Raw genomic sequence first — 22,381 nt, 5'->3', positions numbered from 1 at the left:
TGTGTGCGTGTGTGTGTGGTGTTTTAATCTCAGCAAATTCAATCTTTGAGACACAATCTCAGTCTGTTGCCAAGGCTGGAGTGCAGTGGCACAATCTTAGCTCACTACAACCTCCAACTCCCAAGCTCAAGTGATCCTCCCACTTCAGCCTCCCAAGCAGTTGGGACTATAGGTGCACACCACCAAACCTGGCTAATTTTTAAAATTTTTTATAGAGATGGAGTTTTGTCATGACGTCCAGGCTGGTCTGGAACTCCTGGGCTCAAGTGATCTCACCACGTCGGCCTCCCAAAGTGCTGGGATTACAGTCTTGAGCCATGCACCTGAACTTATTGCTCAGCTTTGGTTAAATTAATAATATATTTCTATAGTGTAATACAAATGAAGCATACACTTCATGGAACTGTTTTCAAGAAAATACAGCATTGATTATAAAAGAAAAAGTAATTTCTCCTTTAAAAATTAATAAAATAAATTAAAATTAACATTTTCAAAATGATAAAGCAAGTTTGACATTTTTTTATGATAGAAAAATACTACTTTTAAGAGTTTTGAAAGGAAAATAAATCTCGGAACCGCAAAATCACTAAGCCAAGAGAAGTGTCAACATAGGCACCATGTCAGGCAAAACTGCTTCCCATTTTATTCCTAAATAAGCTAGCTACAAAGTTTAAAAAGCTACACACCCACCTCACAATTTGCCCACAAGAAAATGCTTCCTGGACAAAGGACAGACAGAATTCAGAGTCATCCCACTGAGGCTCACCTGAGACATGCATATCTGATTGCTTCCTCTACCTTATTGTTTATATAAAAATGCAGATTCACTGAACCAGACTAAATTTTGTATTCAGTGGAAGGCTGATCAAGGACTCAAAAGAATGCAACCTTTTGTCTCTTATCTACTTACAATCTGGAAACCCCCCACTTCAAGTTGTCCTGTCCTGCTGGACCAAACCCATGTACATCTTACACATATTGACTGATGTCTCATGTCACTTTAAAATGCATAAAAGCAAGCTGTACCCTAACCAACTTGGCGACATTTGTCAGGACCTCCTGAAACTATGTCATAGGCATGTCCTTAACCTTTGCAAAATAGACTTTCTAAATGTATTATGACATATCTCAGATACCTTTTGGTTTACAATTTGGTGATCAGTGGAAGGGACTCTACATGGAGGTGGCCCCTGACCTTTGACAAATCTCCAACTGGCTTGGTACCAGCTTGAATTTTTATGGCTCCAACCAACAGGACAATTTGCTGAGGCCTGGAAGCTTCCCTCCCTCCAGAGAATCCCCAATCACCCAAAATTGGGTTGACATCTAAACTTTATTTTGCTGTACAACTCTTTTTCTGAGTTTTACTTTCTTCCAACAAGGAAGGCAAGTTTTTCTGCTTTCATGACAATGGAAGGCAGGTAACTCATGTCTGGAGTTTGAGCTCGCTTTCCAACAGGGAAGGCCAGTTTGAATTTTTTCCTGCTTCTAGGATGGTAGAGAGCTGTCTTCAGCCTGAGACCCACTCCTAGGTAAGTAGCTGAATTGGGATTTTGTCTTGGATAAAGTTATGATTAACAGTCAGCTGGTCTTAATTCTCCTTACCATTAGAGTGCTCAGTAATGATACTGTGGGGTTTTTTGTTGTTTGTTCTGGTCTTTCTCTCTGGTCTCAGAGTTGACCAACTCTACCTGACTTGGTCAAATCTGAATGAGAATTCCAAATTATGGGGAACAAGACCTGTATGGATTGGCTAAAATTCCTCATAACTGCAAAAGAGAGGGGGGAAAAAAGTGCTTGGTTTCTGTGTTTGTTCCCTTTCTTAAAAAAACAACTGTTCTTTCGTTTACTTTTCTTCACCCCATTCCTTCCTCTCCTTTCACTATCTTCAATACCAGGAAAAATCTAAAGAAGCTTCTAATGATTCAAACCCCTAGAAGAACTCAGAACATGGGCACCACTTGCCCCTTTTTGGGGTGTTCTGCTTTCTTCGTAGAGTTTCAAAAGTCATGGGCAGATTCTTCCTAGGTCTAAAGGTCTACTTTCCTGTATTTGCATTACCTGACCTCTTTGGCTTTGGAGGGTACCAAAGATTACCTTGTACTGTGAAAGGATTTGACCTTGGCATGTGTAATGGTGGACAAAAGCTAACAAAGTTAAAGCTGGCTGAGGACAGTTACAGGAAGTGGTCTTCACTGATTTTTTTTTTTTTCCTCCTAGGAAGTTGGTGTTTAGGATCCTAATTCTAATTCAGAGGTGCATTCTGAAGAATCTTTTTCATTACCTTTACTCCCAAAATTAATCTAAATTGGCTTGACTGTGCTTTTCCGTGAGAACCTGAACTGTCATTGTCATTGATAAATGAGAGACTGAGTTTTCTCAGCTCTGAAGAGAAAGGGCATTTTGCTCTCTCAAGTTCCTAGCCAAAAAGCACCCCTGGGTACCAGGGGCCAAGTTGGAGTGTCTAGGGGTTAACCCCCTGTGACATGTAGTGGCCTTATAGGGAACCACCAACAAAGTTAGTTTAAAAAGGCTCATCCAGTAAGTGCATATGGAAGTTGACCGCTTCACACTTCGAGCTCTCCCAGAGGTGCTAGACCTCTGAAGACAGAAACTACAACAATAAGAGGGCAGAAACGACTCAGCAGTGGTACAATGTGGAGTCCCGCCTACAACCAGCACACTTGGACTCCCCCATGCCAAACCTTAGGTCACAGCTAAGTTCCTCCTTTTAAGAAAAAATGTGGGAAACAAATCATCTAAGAAAGGAAAGACAAGGAGGATGACCTCCTCTCAGGCACCCTGTTTGGTTTTATGATGTCTCTACTTGCAAGGGGCAGTATAAATGGAAGGGCATGCTAGGTTTTCTAATACTCAAGCTGGTTACACATTAGGACTGTTCTTGTGCACATTTTATACTTACAGGCAAATTATGTCAAGGAAAATTCAGAGCCCTAAGGTCAACCTGCAGCTATAAAGTTCCTAAATTCTCTATCTCTGTTTTTTTTTTCCTGCCTGCTTTGTCTGCTGTTACTTTCCTACTGAGATAAAATCCACTGTTCACATACAAACATTTTTGTTATTGTTTTGCAAACCAATGGGTTTCTATTAATATCTCATGGCTAGATTTCTGAAGTAAAAGCTGTAGGATCTTTGTGTGTGTGAGTGTGTAAGTGTGTTTGTGTGTATGTACACATACTTTGTTACGTTTTTGGCCACAAGTTACCAAATTGGGTTTAAAGTTAAGGAGTACTTATAAATGAGAAAATAAGTCCAAATGCTTTTCAAGTTCACATGACTTAAGTAAAACCTTTCATAAGCTAGTTTTAAAATTATTAGTAAGTAATATTAGAAATGTCTTAAAAATTGTCAGTGTATATTTTTGTTTGCATTTATTGGTCAAGAGATTTCATACTTATCCCTTATCCCTTTCATAAGGTGTCAACATTGGCATAAGGGTAATTAAATGATAAACTCAGCCCAAAATGGAATGATCTTTGCTTTTATAATTTTTTATAAATAAGATGCTAATATTGGTTTAATGAAAACAGCTAAATCTTGAATTACTTAGTAAAATTACCACATATTTAATCTTAAGGTTCTTACTTAGGTAAACTCCTGAAATTCACATGCTGTAAAATGATGACAGGGAAATAACCTTAAATGATTACTATCACAGTTTTCATAAATAACCCAGGTAAACTATTAAAATAAAATAATTGGGTAGATGTAATGGGATAAATACTTGTAGATAAATATCATAATTTAGAACCTAAAGTTATATTAAATTAAATAATAGATATTTTATTAAATGGGTATTTTCCAATTAAAAAGTATGTAGAGTAGGAAAACATTCCTTCTAAAAAAAAAAAAAATGTGTTCTTGTTCAAAGATGAATACTTTTTGTCTAATTCAAAGCTATTTTAAAGATTATGTATAAAATGAGGTAAAACTAACCTGGAAAAAAGAGAGATGTAAAGAAAGTTAAAGAAATAAAGTAGTATTTTTGGTAAGAAAGCTTAAAGAAAAATAATTTTACATGCAAAACAATCTTATATACTAAATTTTTGTCCTAGAATAAAATGACTGGTTGTTAAAGAAAGAAGGGTGTTCAGGACAACCATGTTCAAGCATGTCATGAATGGTCTGTGTAAGTCATAATAAGAGGGTTTATGAAAAGAAAAAACTTTTATATGATCAAGTTGTCTATATTTAATATTTTTAAAACCCCACCTTACACACTAAATAATTGGTTGGAATAATGAGATTTTCTTAAGGTACTGCTTTACTCAATAAAATCACAAGACTTTATAAATTTTTTTATGCAAAGTTCAACTTTTACTGCGTCTCGGTGTTTTCAGGTCTCTCTCCCCTTTTAAATGGACTGAAATAATAATTCTGTCCTTCAATTCATTTTCAACTACTGTAAGTTTTTTCTTTGGGTCATAATTGTTTTGTCCTGATGCTAATAATGTTTTATCTTGAAGGTCTAAAGGAAATGTTTTCTTCCAACATAATATTCTGTGCTCTTGGCTTTAAACTGCTCAGGACACACCTCCTATGTCTAATTAATTCAAGTACCATTCTCATTAGATCTGACATGAAGATTGTCTAAATGAACAGCAGTCACATTGCAGAAGGTCTTTTTTTTTTTGCCTTTTGGTAACTGGGCCTAACAAACAGATTTTACATTTTATCAAAAAAATTTCTCTGTCATTATTATTAAGTTTGGGTTTGCTTAGGAAAAAACTGAGATTAAATTTTTATTTAATTAAGGTTATTACATCCCTGTAACTTTCTGCATGTGCTTTTACAGTCCTTGTGTCATTGAGTACAGGGCTTTGACTTCTGACTCAAAAAAGGACCCCAAATCTTGCTAAATCTTAAACACTGACAGCAGTTAAAGCCTCATCTTCAGACCCAGTAGAAGATGCCAATCAAAATAAACTGTGTTCATGAGACACAGGGCCAGAAACTAAAACTATTCAATTCAAGTCCCAGGGACTATAGCAGAAGAGCTAGGCATGTGAGATCATAAGGGCTGATTTTGAGAGAAAATAAGTTCAGTTTCTCTATAAATTAACCATTAATGTTGAAGGCATGCTGAGGCAAGACCAGAATACGGACCCCTGTGTTAGATTAACAAGATTTTCTTATTTTTTTATTTTTTTATTTTTTTTGAGACAGAGTCTCACTCTGTCGCCCAGACTGGAGTGCAGTGGTGTGATCTTGGCTCACTGCAAGCTCCGCCTCCTGGGTTCACACCATTCTCCTGCCTCAGCCTCCCGAGTAGCTGGGACTACAGGCATCTGCCACCATGCCCAGCTGATTTTTTGTATTTTTAGTAGAGATGGGGTTGCACCATGTTAGCCAGGATGGTCTTGATCTCCTGACCTCGTGATCCACCCGCCTTGGCTTCCCAAAGTGCTGGGATTACAGGTGTGAGCCATAGCACCTGGCCAACAAGGTTTTCTTGGAGCATTAACCCACTTCTTAATAAAAGATTATAAAGGTTACAAAAAGGCTTATGGAAATCATATCTTATGGTCAAGATAATTAAATTTTTATAGGCAGTTTATAAGATTTGAGAGACATATTTAATTGACCTCCTTCTGTCTTCATTAAGGCTTATTGTTTGGGAAATTAAATCTCCTCTCTCGAAGACAAAGGTTTCTGCTTTTGTTTTTTTAATCTTTGAGTTATCATTTTGGCTAAATAAATGACTTACTTTATAATGACTGTAATCCTATTTTGTGATATCAAGTGTTCTAAACATTTTATATTTGAAAAACTTTCCAAAATCAAATTCTAATTTTGGTCCTCGTAAATTTATTGATATTAGTTCCCTAAAGTTTATAAGAGATATTTGGTTTATTTGATATAATAAAATCATACAGGAAGCATTGTCAAATATGAAACAATGTTTAACCTTCTTTGAATTATATTTATATAAATGTGTTATTAGTGTGTGTTCTGGAGTTGTATGAAATTCCTGTGCTTCTAATACATCTAAGCATATGTTATCAGTAATAATTATGATTATTATGTGAAATTGTTGTATTTCACAGAAGTAACCAATTTTCTTGTAAATTGTGTATTTAACTATGACTGTTCTAAGACTTTTGTCATCCAGTTTTATTTTTATCTTTTTCAAAAGGTGACATTATAACCAGCACAGGATTCTGACAGGTGCTCTTGAAGGCAGATTTCTGATAACTTTGAAGATTGTGACACTAGAATAGAGGAAAAACTTCCAAGATTCCTAAGGAAAGTTGAAGTGTTCATGAATATCAAGCAGAACAGGAGTTAACTGCATAGACTAAACCCCATGGAAGACTGAAATAAATCCTTTTATTACTTTTTGCTTAAAATGTTACTGATCCTTCATTTATCAGAGGTAAGAAAAATTTTTCTTTTGAAATATTTACAGCTTTTAGTAATTGAGTAAAGTACATGCCTATAAACAAAATTTGGAGCATATTCCTCTCTACGTGATTTCTCCAAAATTTGGAAACCAGTTGCAAGTATGCTTAACTTATAGCAATATAGTTATTTGCATAAGTATAATAAGAATCTGTTTTCTTTTGTAACAGGACATAATTGTAGACACTAGTTATTTTACCAAGGTTTTTTTTACTGGAATTGAATTCTTTCAGATACAGACTCCTTTAAGGAATCAAAGTTGAATTAAAGAGCAATAAAAGTCCCTTCAGAAAGCTGGTCTTCTATCTTGTCTACGCAGTCCCTGTACAGGTTCCTGATCTATGGCAAGTAAAGAATGTCACTTTCTGACAGTCCCAGGAGCCCCAAGATTCCTTGGGACCTAGAGGTGAGGAATTCACTCCATTAATACAGGTATTTGCAGGCACAGGCTGGGCTTAAGGCATTAAAGTCAAATCTGAGATTCCCTATGGAATAAAGTTTCAGCAAAGCCAATTTTTTAAAAAAAGAAACAATTATTCTTGCCGATTTTATGCATATACTGTCAGGCCTTTACGGCCAAATATAATAAGACTAAAACTTACTTTGCAACTGAATTTTTCTTATGACTTGTCTTTAGTGAAAATAGGACTGGAGAAAGAAAAAATATGTTTCAAACTATCTCAGAGACCTTTGTTTTAAGCTACACTTTAGAAAAAAGGTCTCTCAGGCAGTAAATAAATAACTATAGTACACCTGTTGTTAGATTCTAGTCTTGCCAAATATTTTTCAATTTTTATTATTTGGACTGAACTTACAGTTTGGACTGAATTCTAAAATTTTTCCTGACTACTGGTCTACAAAATAATCCATTCTCTTTTTTCTTCTATTCCTTTTTTTCCCCATTTTTCCTGATTTGAAATCACTAAAAATTAAGCTGTGCTTTCTTAAAGTCCTGCAGACTGAAGCTAGACAAATTAAACTTTAGAAGAAAATGACAGGAACCTATTTACATACATAAACCACTTTCACACCAGCCTACTGATTCACAAAGTTCAGAGTAATAATGCCTATATCAATTTTCCAGTATTGCTCACTTCTTTGTTTTTCTCCCTTCCTCTCCCTATATTCTTTCTGTAAAACGTGAGATTTCACAACTTGCTAAAAATGAGCTTTCCTAATAACGTGGGACCTACCTGTCTACGAATAAACTGTCCTAACCACAAGGGATGAGACATAACCTGACACGAGGGGCCCATTTTCTTCTAAAATGCTTTTTCTGAAAGACTTTTAAAAGAAAAGGGGAAAATGTGAAAGAAAAATAAAACTTGGGAGGCCCAAATCACTAAGTCAAGGAAAAAGTCAACCTAGGAACTATGTCAGGCAAACTGCTTCCCATTTTATTCCTAAATGAGCTAGCTACAAAGATAAAAAGCTACATACTTCCCTCACAATTTGCCCACAAGGGAATTCCTCATGAACAAAGGACAGACAGAATTCAAAGTCATCCCACTGAGGCTCACCTGAGACATGCATATCTGATTGCTTCCTCTGCCCTATTGTTTACGTAAAAATGCAGATTCACTGAGTCAGACTAAATTGTATATTCAATGGAAAGCTGATCAAGGACTCAAAAGAATGCCACCTTTTGTCTCTTATCTACTTATGACCTGGTGGCTCCCACCTCGAGTGGTCCCGCCCTGCCAGACCAAACCAATGTACATCTTACACATACTGAGTAATGTCTCACTTCTCCTTAAAATGTGTAAAAGCAAGCTGTACCCGGACCAACTTGGGAACACGTCAGGACCTCCTGAGGCTGCATCACAGGTGTGTCCACAGCCTTAGAAAAATAAACTTGCTAAATGTTTTGAGACCTGTCTCAGATACCTTTTGGTTTACAGAATCCTGCTTCTTTTCCTTAAGATGGGAAGAAAGAGGGGAGGGAGAAAAAGAAGAATAAAATGATGAAATCCTTCAAGAGCAGTTCCCAAAATAAAATTTTATTTAATTACTATTTGGAAACATAGAGATATAATTCACACATGTCCAATTTGTACAGCAAACTTGTCCTATTGTAATGGTGTAATTAGGAATTAATATATCTAAGAGACTAGAAAAATCACAGTCTGATTAAACATGAATTGGAAATATTGAATCCTTCAGCAATGACTCAGTATTATTGATGTATTATAAGAAATATTAGTACTTTCACATTTTTAAAATGCATTATAGGTCTAAGCACCACCATGGCTCATGGCTGTAATTCCAGAGATTTGAGATGCCAAGGCGGAAGGATCACTTGAGGCCAGGAGTTTGAGGCCAGTCTGGGCAACATAGGAAGACCCCCATCTTTACAAAAAATAGAAAATAAAAAAGTTAGCTGGGCATGGTGGTGTGAACCTGTAGTACCAGCTACTGGGGAGGTTATGGTTGGCGAATCATTCTAAGCCAGGAATTTAAAGCTGCAGTGAGTTGGGATTGCACCACCACACCCCAGCCTGGATGACAGAGTGAGGTCCCATCTCTTAAATTAAAAAAACAAAAAAAGTATGATAAGTCAATACTAATTATGCTGTATTAAAAATAAGAAAATAATTCATCTTATTCTTGGAAGATAATTCCCTTGGGGAAAAAATGTGAATAACATTTTATGTCCAAAATATCTTTGTAGGTTTCAGAGCTTATTAAAGAATATATATAATACACCTTTAATATTAGGATTAGTTTATTGTTAAACTTTCAGAGCCACTCATCAATTGGTACTCAATCGATGCGTGCTAAATGAGTTAGTTAGTAAATTATATAAATGAACTTGATATACTTTAAATTTCACTAGACTCAAAATTATGACCAATGGTGACACTTTAAAATGAAGATGTTCAAACACAAACTAAATCCACCAATCAGAAGCCAAAGGAAAAACAAAAAAAAGAGAACTAAGCAGTAATTACAGCAGTAAAAACAGATTTAATTCAGAAAAAAACAATTGCAATAGGGGAAACAAAACCTCAGTATAATCCTGGGCTCAATTCCAAAAACAACAAGGAAAAGCGATAATTTGTAGCCAAAAGGCAGGGTGGGGATCAGCAGGATAGAAAATTACTAAGAGGAAAGATCTCAGGTAAGGCAGGTTCTGGTGAAAACAACCTAACAGTATTCTTACTGAAGGCTGCTGGGGGTGATCAGACATCTCCTGGGGGATGATGGAGGATGAGGAACCCCCAAGAGTAATCTGAAATAGAAGATGGGGAATTCCTGCTAAACTGACTTGCAGGTTCTTGCTAGAACTGGACTCCAAATGGAAGGACACCCAAGCCCAGAGTTTGAAACTTAGACAAAAATAATGCACAAATGAGCCTGATTAGAGTTTGATTAGCAGAATATCATTGTCTCTCCTCTTGTGCATAATTAGTTAATTAACTAAATGAATTTGATGTCCTTTGAGTTTAAGTAAAATTATGGCTGATGATGAAACTTAAAGTCAAAATATTCAAAGAAAAACCAAGTATGTCATCCAGAAGCCACAGAACACAAGCATTATTCAGAAGACTAGCATGTCTTTCGCAGGCAAGCATAAGGCTGACGCACTCAAATATGACTGAAATGAAGTAATTGAATAAAGGCTTGAGGCCGGGCATGGTGGCTCACGCCTGTAATCCCAGCATTTTGGGAGGCTGAGGCGGGCGGATCACGACATCAGGAGATGGAGACCATCCTGGCTAACAGGGTGAAATCTCATCTCTACTAAAAATACAAAAAATTAGACGGGCATGGTGGTGGGCACCTGTAGTCCCAGATACTTGGGAGGCTGAGGCAGGAGAATGGCAAGAACCCGGGAGGCGGAGTTTGCAGTGAGCCGAGATCTCGCCACTGCACTCCAGCCTGGGCGACAGAGCGAGACTCCATCTCAAAAAAGACTTGAAGAGCATCTAAATGCAAGATGCTAATTAAAAACATAATAGCTTTGCTGAGGATGCTGTCTGTCAAATGTCTCTTGTCAAACCCCAGGCTGAGATCAGTGATACTTGACTTTCAGTCAACCCAACATCCCACTATAAAAAAAAACCTAGGACCAATCCCGGTTCTATGATTACAGTGGTTCAGCTGCCTAGCACTAAGGCAAAAGGCTCGGTACCAAGTTAGGCTAAAGTTTAAGAAGAATGACAAACACCTTTATTACTACTGGTGCATTGCACAATGATGTTCACAAAAGTATAATAACCATAATGAGGGCTATGGGTTTGCAATTAACTGTCTATTAGCAATAACCAGTGTTTCTCTTCTCTCGACCAGTCAGATGACTTTTGGGATTTATTTCTATGATTTGCCAAAGTCATAGTTACTAAATCTTCTGCATATGGGATTGTATTAAAGATCCAAATAGTCACTATAGTCAGACACAAACAGAAAACACCTTTGTCCAAAGGTAATAGGGACCCAATCTCATCAATTGTAACTAAGCATATTAACCAATGCTGAAGGTAAATGCCAATAAATCTATATTAGCTCATCTTCAAAAGATAATGCAACAAGTATTTTTCCTGTTATCTATTTAAGGTATCTGATGCCTACAGAGATATCAGGCCTCTACATGGAGCACTTAGGATGCAGACTGAATTTTTCCTTGGGATAGATGACTTGTTTAAAAATCTTGTCAGAGTGTTAAGTGGCTTTTTATTTATCTTCCTAAAAAGCTATGTCCTGAAGTCTACCTTAAGAATGCACATTTTGTACAGCCAGGCATGGTGGTATGTGTCTGTAGTTCCAGCTGCTTGGAAAGCTGAGGCCAGAGAATCACTTGAGGCCAGGAGTTTGAGGCTGTACTGTGCCAATATCATGCCTGTGAACAGCCACTGCACTCTAGCCTGGGCAACACAGTGAAACTCCATCTCTTTAAGAAAAAAAAAAAAAAAAAAAAGCACATTTTGTGATAGCAAAACTATGACTAAAGTCTTACATAATCAAATATCTTCCCAGCACCAATTGCCACCATTCTTTCTAACTAATGTGATATAGTACAAGATTAGAATATACTTGTGCCACAAAACAACGCTAGAAACATTTATTAATGTCTTTCTTGACAATGACTTTTTTTCCTGTCTTCTCACATCCACTTTTTACCTTTTACTTTCTGTCTTTACTGTCCTCCATTTGCCTATGGGAGGTGGAAGCTGATGAAACACGTGTCTAAAAAGACTAAGGAACTCAGATCCAGAAAAGAATTGAGGCTTTATTTCCATTTGTAGTTCTATTAAGAAACAGCTGAAAGATCCAAATTATTCAATCTTTAAGCATCACTTAACTCTTTAAAAATACATCAGTAATTCCTAAATCTGTCTAAATTCCAGGAATGTTGGGATAATGAGTAAAATGATACGTATGAAGTGTATGGTTTTTTTTTTTTGAGACAGAGTCTCACTCTGTCGCCCAGGCTGGAGTGCAGTGGCGTGATCTCGGCTCACTGCAAGCTCTCCCTCCCGGATTCTCGCCATTCTCCTGCCTCAGCCTCCCGAGTAGCTGGGACTAGAGACACCCACCACCATGCCCGGATAATTTTTTGTATTTTTAGTAGAGACAGGGTTTCATGGTGTTACCCAGGATGCTCTCAATCTCCTGATCTCATGATCCGCCCGCCTGGGCCTTCCAAAGTGCTGGGATTACAGGCGTAAGCCACCGCACCCGACCTGACGTGTTTTTTTAAGAAACTATGTAAATCTAAAGTGTAGTGTTATTTCCCCTGGACTACCAATATTATTAAATCTTGCTTATTATGGCTCATTTGCATTTATTCCAAACTACAAGAAAGATAACTGTAATAGGTATGGAGAGGATTCTTTTTGACATTTTGGGAGCCATAAAAACCAATATATATATAACTCAAATAGGGGTATCTGTATAAAAATTTACACATTGTAAACCCTTACCCTAAGAACATTAAAGAAATATTTGCCATGGATACTGATTTAGACAATACAGAGATGCTTGGGGGTAATAACAATAATCTAAGTCTTCTGTAAAGAATGTGGTTAATAAGAAAGGTGAGGTGGGAAGAGGAAGGGTTATACATAGCAAAATTCATTTCGAATTGTAGAAACTCAGAGCAAGATGTATTTACAATTGTCCCTTTATCTCCACCAATAAACTGAGACACTGCTGGTGTTTTGCCTCCACAGAGATCACATGCTTCTCATTAAAAGGGAAATTGGAAAGGTAAAACAACACTTCCACAGCAGAATTCAGTCAGCCCCTCCACTCTGAGACCATCTGTGGCTAAAGTCTATTTAGAAAGAGCATTACAGAGTGAAAGCATTCTCATAAAGTTTATAAAATGTATCAGGGAAGAAGGGAGGGGGAGAACTAAGATAAACCAAGCCTGCAGCACACTCAGCATTAAACGTTATGTTAGCTTGCTCTCTGACCCACTTCCCAACAGTGTTTCCCTGTTGCTCCAGAATCACATAGACTGTTAAAGATTGTAGTTCCCCCTAACTGCTCTAACATGACAACTTGAACATTATTAAATGTAAGTTTTCCCTTTGAGATGTATTTTAAGTCCTGCATACCAGTGAAACTACTGATGTCAGTTGGTCTAGGGACCACATGAGGAGCTAACTCGTCTCCTTTTTCCAAATAATACAGTTTTCACATCCTAATGACTTCATCCCTCTTACCCCGACCAATCAATAACCCCAATCTTCCAGCCCATTGTCCTCTACAATCCCCTTAAAAACCTCATCCCAGAAATCCTTGAAGAGATGGATTTGAGAGTCTCCTCCCATCTCCTCACCTGGCTGCCCTGCAATCAATAAACTCTTTCTCTGCTGCAAACACTGCTGTCTCAGTGTATTGCACTGTTACTGTGCAGCAAGCATATGAACCCGTTGGTCTTACAGCAAAGCCACAACTAAATTTCACTTAAGTAGTGCAATTCATTTGAAGCACAACAGAGAGTAATTGAGAACACAGTAATACAAGAAAGTGATATTAAGTAAGCCTATACCTAGCATTTTTTCCAGATTGAAGGTCACAACCTATTAGTGAGTCATGAAGTAAATTTAATTGCTTGTAATAAGACTTTTAAAAAGCCCATAAAATAGACTATAATAGTGTAGAATAGGATAGAATAAAATAGGTAGGATAGAATAAGAAATACCTTTATTATATATAATAAATAATATTTTTAAAATTGTTTGCTATTCTCCTGTTAATCTGTGTTTTTGTCAGTTCAATTCATGAGCCTCACCCACAGAACTTCAGGAGTAGAGGAAAGTTACTTTTCTTTCCCTACAGTTCTGGCAATGAGAATGGGATATCATTGGCTGGGACACCCTGCACACTCCAGAGGCTACCATTGAGATCTTGGGAGCACTCAGCAATGTTAGCAAAAGGTAAACATTTTTACCACATCAACCTCCTAATCTCTGCCTGTAGAGTCTGGTCAAAAGAAAATGGCAAGAGACTATCCTTGTCTTTCCCTTTTCAAATTCAGATTAGCAGGAGAAACCATTTGTGTCAACTAGTTCTTTGGATATAGATACTTATGATTTTTTTGCGTGTGACCAATCAAAATTTAATTTCTTTAAGCTACATTTTGCCACAAGCAAAGAGATGGCAAATCAGTTTACTGGTCATCATTATATACAAATAAAGAAGGTGAGATTAGGGTCTTGTACACTTTTTCTGGTCCATGTGCAGAGTAATGGTTCAAACCAGTTCTGTGGTTCCCAGTAGATTTGTAATGGTTCAGGTTCTCTTTATTCATCTTCATAGGCAGTTAGAAACAGATTCACATGAAGGTTATGAAATAGAGTATGGTTACCATCTCCTCAAGAAAAAGACTTGGATCTAATGCAGAGATGGGGGTAAGGAATCAACTCAGGTCTCCTGTGCTCTCCATGATGCAACTTCAAGAAGACAATTATCATCTTCACTCCCATCCAAGGGAGCACAATGAAGTAGGTGAGGGTCTTCCACATACTAGCTGAGCCCTCCTAGCCATAGATACCACTTGATGTGGCTGCCCCAATTTGGGATTGGACTGATCCCATAGCCGAGGAGCCCAGAATGCAAGTGGGTTCTGGCAATGAGAGTGAGATATCATTGGTTGGGACACCGTGCACACTCCAGAGGTTACCACTGAGATCTTGGGAGCACCCAGCAAAGTTAGCAAAAGGTAAACATTTTTACCACATCAACCTGGACATTTTCAACCTGGACTCCTTGTGATTTTTATTTGAAGTACTCTTGGTTTTAATTCATCCTTTCCCTCCCAGAGATGGTCATTGTTTTCCTATGTCTCTGTCTTTTGTGTAATTTTTCATATGGAAGAGAATCACAGGCATATGTCCTATAAGGCATGTTGTTAAAACTGGCTTTTTAGACTGATGGGTTTACTGTCCTCATTGGGCAGGTGTTTGGACAAACTTTGCTGTGGGTCATCAATTTTTAAAAAAAGATGAGATTCTCCTTTCATCACTTTTTATGTTCTGAGATCTCGGCTTGTAACCAGTGAGGATATGCTCTTTGGTTTCTGCCAGCTGATGGGTACAGGTTATCAGGGATGCATCAAGTGGCTACCATAAGGCTAGGAACCCTAGACATTGGAGGGTATGCTGAAAAATCAATTGGACAAAAGCAGATTAATTGGAAAAAAAGCATGCAAATCTATTTAACGTGTACATACAGGAGCCTTCAGAATGGAGTCCCAAGGATAGAGGGGAAATTGTCTATTTTTACGCTTCAGTTCAGCAAAGTATGAACAGCCATATAGTAATATGACTGGACAAAAAGGGTAGGATCTAATGCTAATAGACTGAGGGAGAGAAGTCCAGCCAGGCCTACCTGTCTAGATTTTTCTTGGCCTCTCTGTGCATGCATTCCTTCCTTCTAGGTAAGGGACAGGAATCTCTCTGGAATGGGGGTCTTATGACCTACAGTCAAACAAGGTAGGTCACATAATTCCTTTATGGCCAGTTTTTATATAGAAAGACAGAGGGAAAGTTAGAGTAATATTTTTAGGTTTTATGGCTGACTTGGGTAAAAGGGGTTCTGATATCTATGACCTGTTCAGGGGAAGAGAAATTCTAGTTTTTATGGCTAGCCTTGGAGGCAAATGGGACTGAGAGACAGGAGGGCAGAAGAAGGTCAGATAAAAACTTTTGCTTCTGAGGCCTTCATTATGGGGTATTACTTTCTGAGTCCCAACAACATGAAGTGTGTAAGCAGCATTTTCATTGTCCAACCATGCCAGCTTTCAGGAGAGTTTGTTTTAATGAGGGGTCAGTATGACAGATGTACTTGAAAGTTATGACTTAAGAACACCCTGACAATGACCTTGTAGTCTAAGAATCCAGGAGTAGCCAACCCAGAGTTTCACTCCTTAGCTAGGAAGGACATCTGAACCCCTGACCCATCCCTTAGAATATAGGCTATACAGGGAATCAAGGCCCTTTGCTTTGGGTTAGATGGAGCTTGCTAGGTGGCAGGTGCTAAGTAAAAATGTTACATAATCTGCATGCTTTTTACAAATGGGAGCAGTTGTCCTGTCCAGCTCTCCATGACCAGACCATCCTTGTATGTAAGTTCCCCCAGTAAATCCTATGTCTCATTTGCTCTCAAGGTCCCACTCTATACGGAGTCTTTGTTGTCTCTACCCTTATTGCTTTGCCAGTGCGGGAAGTCCCATCCAGCATCACCTGTCCAATCTCACAGATTAGAGAGTCTGTAATTGGATGCATCTCACTTGTGTAGCACACCAGAGACACTAATTTTCACAAACATTATTCTTACTGCCTGTGACAATGAGGGTTTTTGCTTTCTTAGGCTATTTTTGGGAGTGTATCTTCTGCACCTCTTGGGGATACCTCTTGAATTCATGATAAAAATGTATTCTAAGCCTAGAAAGTTACCTCCAGGTTTTTTCATGAAAAGATTTATTGGATTGAGTTGCTGTTAGAGTGGATATATGCTTGGAGATCCTATTTGCAATGGCTACATGATGAATTCATGGATTTAGAAAAACTTTTAGAAAAGATTTTTAGAGAAATCTCATCCTAAACAAATGATTTTTTGGTACCTACGGGAAGTTGAAATCGGAAGTAGGACAAAAAAGAGCATTATGGCTAGGCTTAGAGATTCCCTCAAGATTAAGAACAGAAATTAGGCTTAGAACAAAAGTTAAAAATCCACATCTACTGTACATGTTCCTTTCCCCTGCAACTGTGCTCTTCTTTATTCTCAATTCCATATCCCTAACCTTCCAGAAGGTATTTTGAATCTCCAGACCCTGACTTATGTTTCTCTCCCTCAAATCCAGCCCAGACTCCTAAGCAAATTCCTATAATCCCTGAAGCTCCTCTGACTTCTAAGAAAAAAAAAAAAAAAGTCCCTAAACACCCAGCTTCCTTCTTTAAATTCTTTTTCCCTGCAAGAATAGCAGAAAGCACTCTGGCCTAATCTCCAGGCCAGGGAATACAGGTTACTTATGTAAATGCTGATAGTCAGAAAATAACTTTGTCAGAGGCCTCAGGGATACACAGCAGGGCTCATTTCATTGTCCCTTATAATTCCATCTACTTTCTGGGTCGATATAATCAGATCCCATCAGCTGCAAGTCTTCCCATGAAATTCCTTTTGTGGATGTATCCTTAGTGCCCACAGCAAAGAATTCATGTCCTCTGGACAGCAGCAGATCTTTTAAAATAAAAAGTCGTTTTATACCACACCCCACCCCACCCCCAAAATACACACCTTTCAGAAGATCCTGTCAAACTTAGAGAGAAGTTAGAAAAGTTAGTGACAATATACAACTCCCCTCCTAGGGATTTTGATTGGCTCTTCCTACCCAGGGTGATACTGTGGTTACCAGACAAGCCAGACAACCCCCTAGGGACAACTACCTCTCCCCAGCAGCAAACACACATAAAGAAAACAGGTAGCCAGAACTTCTCCCAGGCCTGCCTGCAAATGACGAGGAAATGACTCAGCTGGCAGCTGATATTTAGGGCCTCATAAAAGTGATTGTAGAGACCTTTCCCACCAAAGTGAATTGGTCTAAGGTTGAAAAGTACACTCAGAAAGAAAAGGATGCCAAGATTTTTGTGGAATGTTGTATACAGACTTTCCAAAGGCATGCTGCATTTAACCTCAAAGCCCCAGAACAGAAAAATCTTATTATTTCCACCTTTATTGGAAATCCTCTGTCTGGAATAAGGAAGCAAATCCACAGTAGCTTTTTTGTCTGGGCAGGACAATCTCTTCAACATTATGATTGAAGCTTCTACCCCATTTGTTGAAAAAAGGCTTGCAGGAAAAGAGGAGGGGGGAAAAATTAACATCAACTGTCCTTGCCTTGCAAATTTAGTCTTTATAAAAACACACCTATGACTCTAGGGGCAACTCAAGTCCCACCCATTTTTCTTACCAGCCCCAGAGCCTCCCCTATTCATTTCAAGATGTTTGCAGGTACTATATACAAAGCCAGACATTGAAAAAAACAATTGTCCTGCACTTAAAAGAAAGGAAAGCTTAAACAATCTCTCCTGACCCCAACTTCCTCAGAGGATCCATTTTCCTCTTTCTGAGAGAGGAAGCATATCCTCCATCCTTAAAATAGAAGATCAAGAACTGAATTTTTAAATTGACACTGACGTGACTTTCTCTACTACTGGCTCAAAGTATTCATCTCTATCTATCACCTCTAATTCTATTCAGCTGTTGGAACTCCAGGGAAGCCTGTTTCATTGCCTACATCTTAGGCCACCCAATATTTGTAGGCCCTCTTAACATCCATCACACCTTTCTAGTTTCTGACTTCTTACTGGCAAACCTTTTAGGCAGAGGTTTGTTATGTAAATTTAACGCCACCATAGAGTATAATTATAAAGATGTTTTTTATTTTCCTACCTTCAGACCAAACCTCAAGCTTCCTACCTTCCCTAATGGAAACCCATATCAATTTAAAATCTTCTGAAGAGGATGCAGTCCTAAAAGATATCCCACTTAGTATTTGGGCCTCACATATAAATGAGATTGGATAGCTACTGAGTGCACAGTCAATGGGCGTTACCTGGAAGAGTAATAAACCTTTCCTATAAGTAGCCCAATACTCTCTCTTTCAAGATGAAAAATAAGGAATTGAACCTATAATCGACTATTTTATAGCAGGGTTTTCTTATACCTTCTTACCCTGCAATACCCTAATCTTGCCAATAATAAAAGTAAAATTTGATTTAGATGGGAATCAAATCCCATCTTAGATTTGTACAAGATCTGAGAGTCATAAACTCTTATAATGCCCCATCACCCCATAATTCCTAATCCAGCCACTATTCTGACCTCAATTCCTGCTGATGCAGTCTGGTTTATAGTAATTAACCTCTGGTCAGCTTTCTTTTTAATTCCATTACTCTGGGACTCAAAATTTGTCTTTGCACTTATGTTTAGAGGAAGACAATCAACATAGATGCATACCTCATAGATATTATGAGTTCCCCTCAATATTTTTCTAAGTCCGTAAAACCAATCTCCACCCTGTAGCTTTTACTCAAGGCTTCACTCTTTTTCAATACATTAATAACCTCTTTCTTTATAGCCAAACTAAACAGAGTGATCTTATAGACTCCCTCATTCTCCTAAAATAACTAGCTGAATGAGGCCTTAAATCCTTCATATCTAAACATCAGTGGATGCAAACAACTGTTACCTGCTTAGGACATGAGATATCTCAGGGCACTGAAAATAGCACAAAATGCCTTGAATCAGCCTTGCCCATCTCTCTCCCGAAAACAAAAAGCAGCTGCATAAATTCCTAGGGGCAGCTAACTATTGTCACCAATGAATTCCTGCTTTTGCTGCCCATGCTAAACCTCTATAGATGCCCTCCTCCCGATGCTACTTCAGAGTTCATTTCCTGGCTCTTGGAGCCATTGAACTGCAAAGCCTGAAAATGAGCACTTCTCACATAGCCAGCTCTTGGCTTACCCAACTTTGGCAAACTGTTTCACCTATACTACCATGAAAAGAATAGGATTGTTTGGGGTATTCAGAACAACCTCTTGCCTCTTGGATATGAGGACTAAGCTCTGATTTTTTTCTTACCCAAATTTCTACCTAAGGGGTCTAGGGAGTCATGCCCTACAAACTGTAAATTCTCATCAGTTGGGTTTTATTGGACCATATATATTGTGGCTTACTTTTCAATCTGACTCTGGCATAACATTATGAGACAAGGAAAAAAAATGTTTAACCCCAAGATATATTTCCTTGCCATACCTTAAAATTGCCCTGCAAAGTGTCTTGTGGGAAGAATCCACATTCTATAGAGAATCCCTTTCCCTTTTGTTTTCCTTTCTTCCTTCCCAGATCCAGGAGATAATCAACTAAGAGCCAGGCACACTTTTAAGTCCTATTAAAAAAACTATTTACAACCTGGTCTCTTTAAAATCTGCTATCTAAGAGCTTCCTCTGCACAATAAAACTTGGTGTCCATAATCCTTTATCTTTAACCTGAACATTCCTCTCTGTCGATCCCAGGTCTTCAGACAACCTCAACCAATTGTCAGCCAGAAAATATTTAAATTTACCTACAGGCTGGAAGCCCCCACTTTGAGTTGTCCTGCCTTTCTAAACCAAACCAATGTATTTCTTAAACGTATTTGATTAATGTCTCATGCCTTCCTAAAATACGTAAAACCAAGCTGTATAAATAAGGGAGGAGACCACCCCTCATATTGTCTTATGCCCAATTTCTGCCTCCAAAGAAAGAAAAAGTAAAAACTAAAAGGCAGAAATGAAATCCACAGGCAGACAGCCCGGCGTCATGCCCTGGGTGGTTAAAGATTGACCCCTGACCTAACTGGTTATGTTATCTATAGATTCCAGACATTATGTGAAAAAGCACTGTGAAAATCCCTGTCCTGTTCTGTTTCAGCACCCAGTCACATACCCACTGCTTGCTCAATCAATCATGACCCCCTCACGTGGACCCCCTTAGAGTTGTAAGCCCTTAAAAGAGATAGGAATTACTCACTCGGGGAGCTCAGTTTTTGGAGACATGAGTCTTGCCAAAGCTCCTGGCTGAATAAAGCCCTTCCTTCTTTAACTCAGTGTCTGGGGGGTTTTGTCTGTGGTTTGTCCTGCTACACCCCAACTACCTTGGACACATGTTCTCAGGACCTCCTGAGGACTGTGTCACTGGCCATGATCACTCATATTTGGCTCAGAATAAATCTCTTCAAATATTTTACAGTTTGACTCTTTTCATCAACAGGTATCCTATACTATATTTCTTGTAAACAAGAAAGTATCAGAGACAGGTCTCAATCAATTTAGAAGGTTATTTTGCCAAAGTTAAGCATATGCCCAGAAGAAATAAACATGGAATCACAGAAACAGTCTGTGGTCCACGCCTTTTTCCAAAAATGAATTTGAGGGCCTCAGTATTTAAAGGGGAAAGGCAGGCCATTGTGGAAAAAAGGAGGGTATGATAATCCACATGTTGCAAGGGAAAAGAAGTAGGTAGGGAATAGTCAATTACGTATTCATCCAGCGCTCAGTAAATCTGCACTTTACATAAGATAAGGTGAACACAGAGTAACTACCTATTGAGTTATTTAACATTTTATCTCTAACTATCTGCTTAGGAACAAAAGAAAAGGCAGTTTCTTGCGCAACTCACATTTCAGTTTAATTTTTTTTTCCTTTTGGCATGGTGAATTGGGGTCCTGAGTTTTTATTTTCCTCCCGCATTCTCAAGTCAATTAGACTCTATGGCATCAGGCATGTCCCCATTCCTGCATGAAGTAGTCACAACTGGTACCTTAGTTGGCAAATTCAGTATTCTTATATTAGGTTCCCTTCTTTACCTCCACATTCCCCATTCCCCCATTCTGTGTCCATTCTTTTATGACTTAATAAGACACCGCACCTCTCAACACAGTAGCAGACCACCTGTACACAGGCCCTATTAACCAATTCCTCCATTGTAACACCTTTTTTTTTTTTTTTGAGACAGAGTCTCATTCTGTAACCAAGGCAGGAGTGCAGTGGCGCAATCTCGGCTCACTGCAACCTCTGTCTCCCAGGTTCAAGTGACACCATGATAGTGGTAAAGAAATTAACAACTGAGGTTATTCCTCATCTTGGCATTTCTTTATAGATTGAATCAGACCAAGAAACTCATTTTTCAGTAGAAATAAACAACTGACTCCCCAAATCTCTGGATTACTCATTAAAATTTCTTACTTCATACCATCCTCAATCATCAGGGCAAGTGGAACATAAAAATCTAGACATAAAAAGAACTTATAGGAAAAAATCCATTAAACCATCTCTTTCAACCAGGAGATCAGGTATACATCAAGATTTTTAGAAAAAGTGTGTACTATTACCTTGTTAGGAAGGACTTTATGAAGTACTGCTAACCACCTACACTGCTATCACACTGTCTGAATTCATGTGAGCCACATCAAGGTAGAGCCAGTCATCACTCTCAGGACAACTGAAAGACCATCCCTACAGGTGACCTCATAGTAAGGATTTCAGAGTCAAGGCTCTAGAAGCAAGATGACACCACAAAGCAAACAGCTTTCCTCAAGATCACAGATCAAAAAACTTTGCTTTCATCTATTTTCCCCCTTTAAGTTTCTCTCCTTCCTGGTGTGTGGGGGGAGTAAAGGGAGGATCTTTTTCAACAAAACCTCCCATTTATTGAGAAGCTCACTGGAGATTACTTGTCTCAATCTATCCTATTCTCTCTCTGATCCTCCACTATGGGCTTTCTTTCAAATGCTGCCTCTTTCATATTAACCTCATTCTTTTCTTCATAGGTTTCACACAAACCTGACACCACCCTTGCACGAGTTTCTCAAACCTTGGTCATGTCAACTAAACAATATAATTATTGCTTATGTCAACATCTGTATAGCATGAGCAAACCTGAATTAGTTTTTATTCCTGT

The 22,381-nt window shown here is 38.3% G+C and overlaps 1 protein-coding gene across 2 annotated transcripts in view; it reads right to left on the bottom strand.

Annotated features, from left to right (window-relative positions):
* Positions 1-21,989, bottom strand: part of LOC101003017 (hyaluronidase PH-20) — a 34,475-nt gene extending 12,486 nt beyond the window's left edge. For both annotated transcript variants that reach the window (XM_009203805.4, XM_009203806.4), the window contains exon 1: positions 21,813-21,989. The gene's annotated coding sequence lies outside the window, so the exon portion shown is untranslated. The remainder of the gene's footprint in view (positions 1-21,812) is intronic.
* Positions 21,990-22,381: the final 392 nt, after the last annotated feature.

Source organism: Papio anubis, unplaced genomic scaffold, assembly GCF_008728515.1.
Source record: "Papio anubis isolate 15944 unplaced genomic scaffold, Panubis1.0 scaffold112, whole genome shotgun sequence".
In the NCBI taxonomy this organism is placed as follows: Eukaryota; Metazoa; Chordata; class Mammalia; order Primates; family Cercopithecidae; genus Papio; species Papio anubis.
This window is presented reverse-complemented; position numbering and strand designations above follow the sequence as displayed.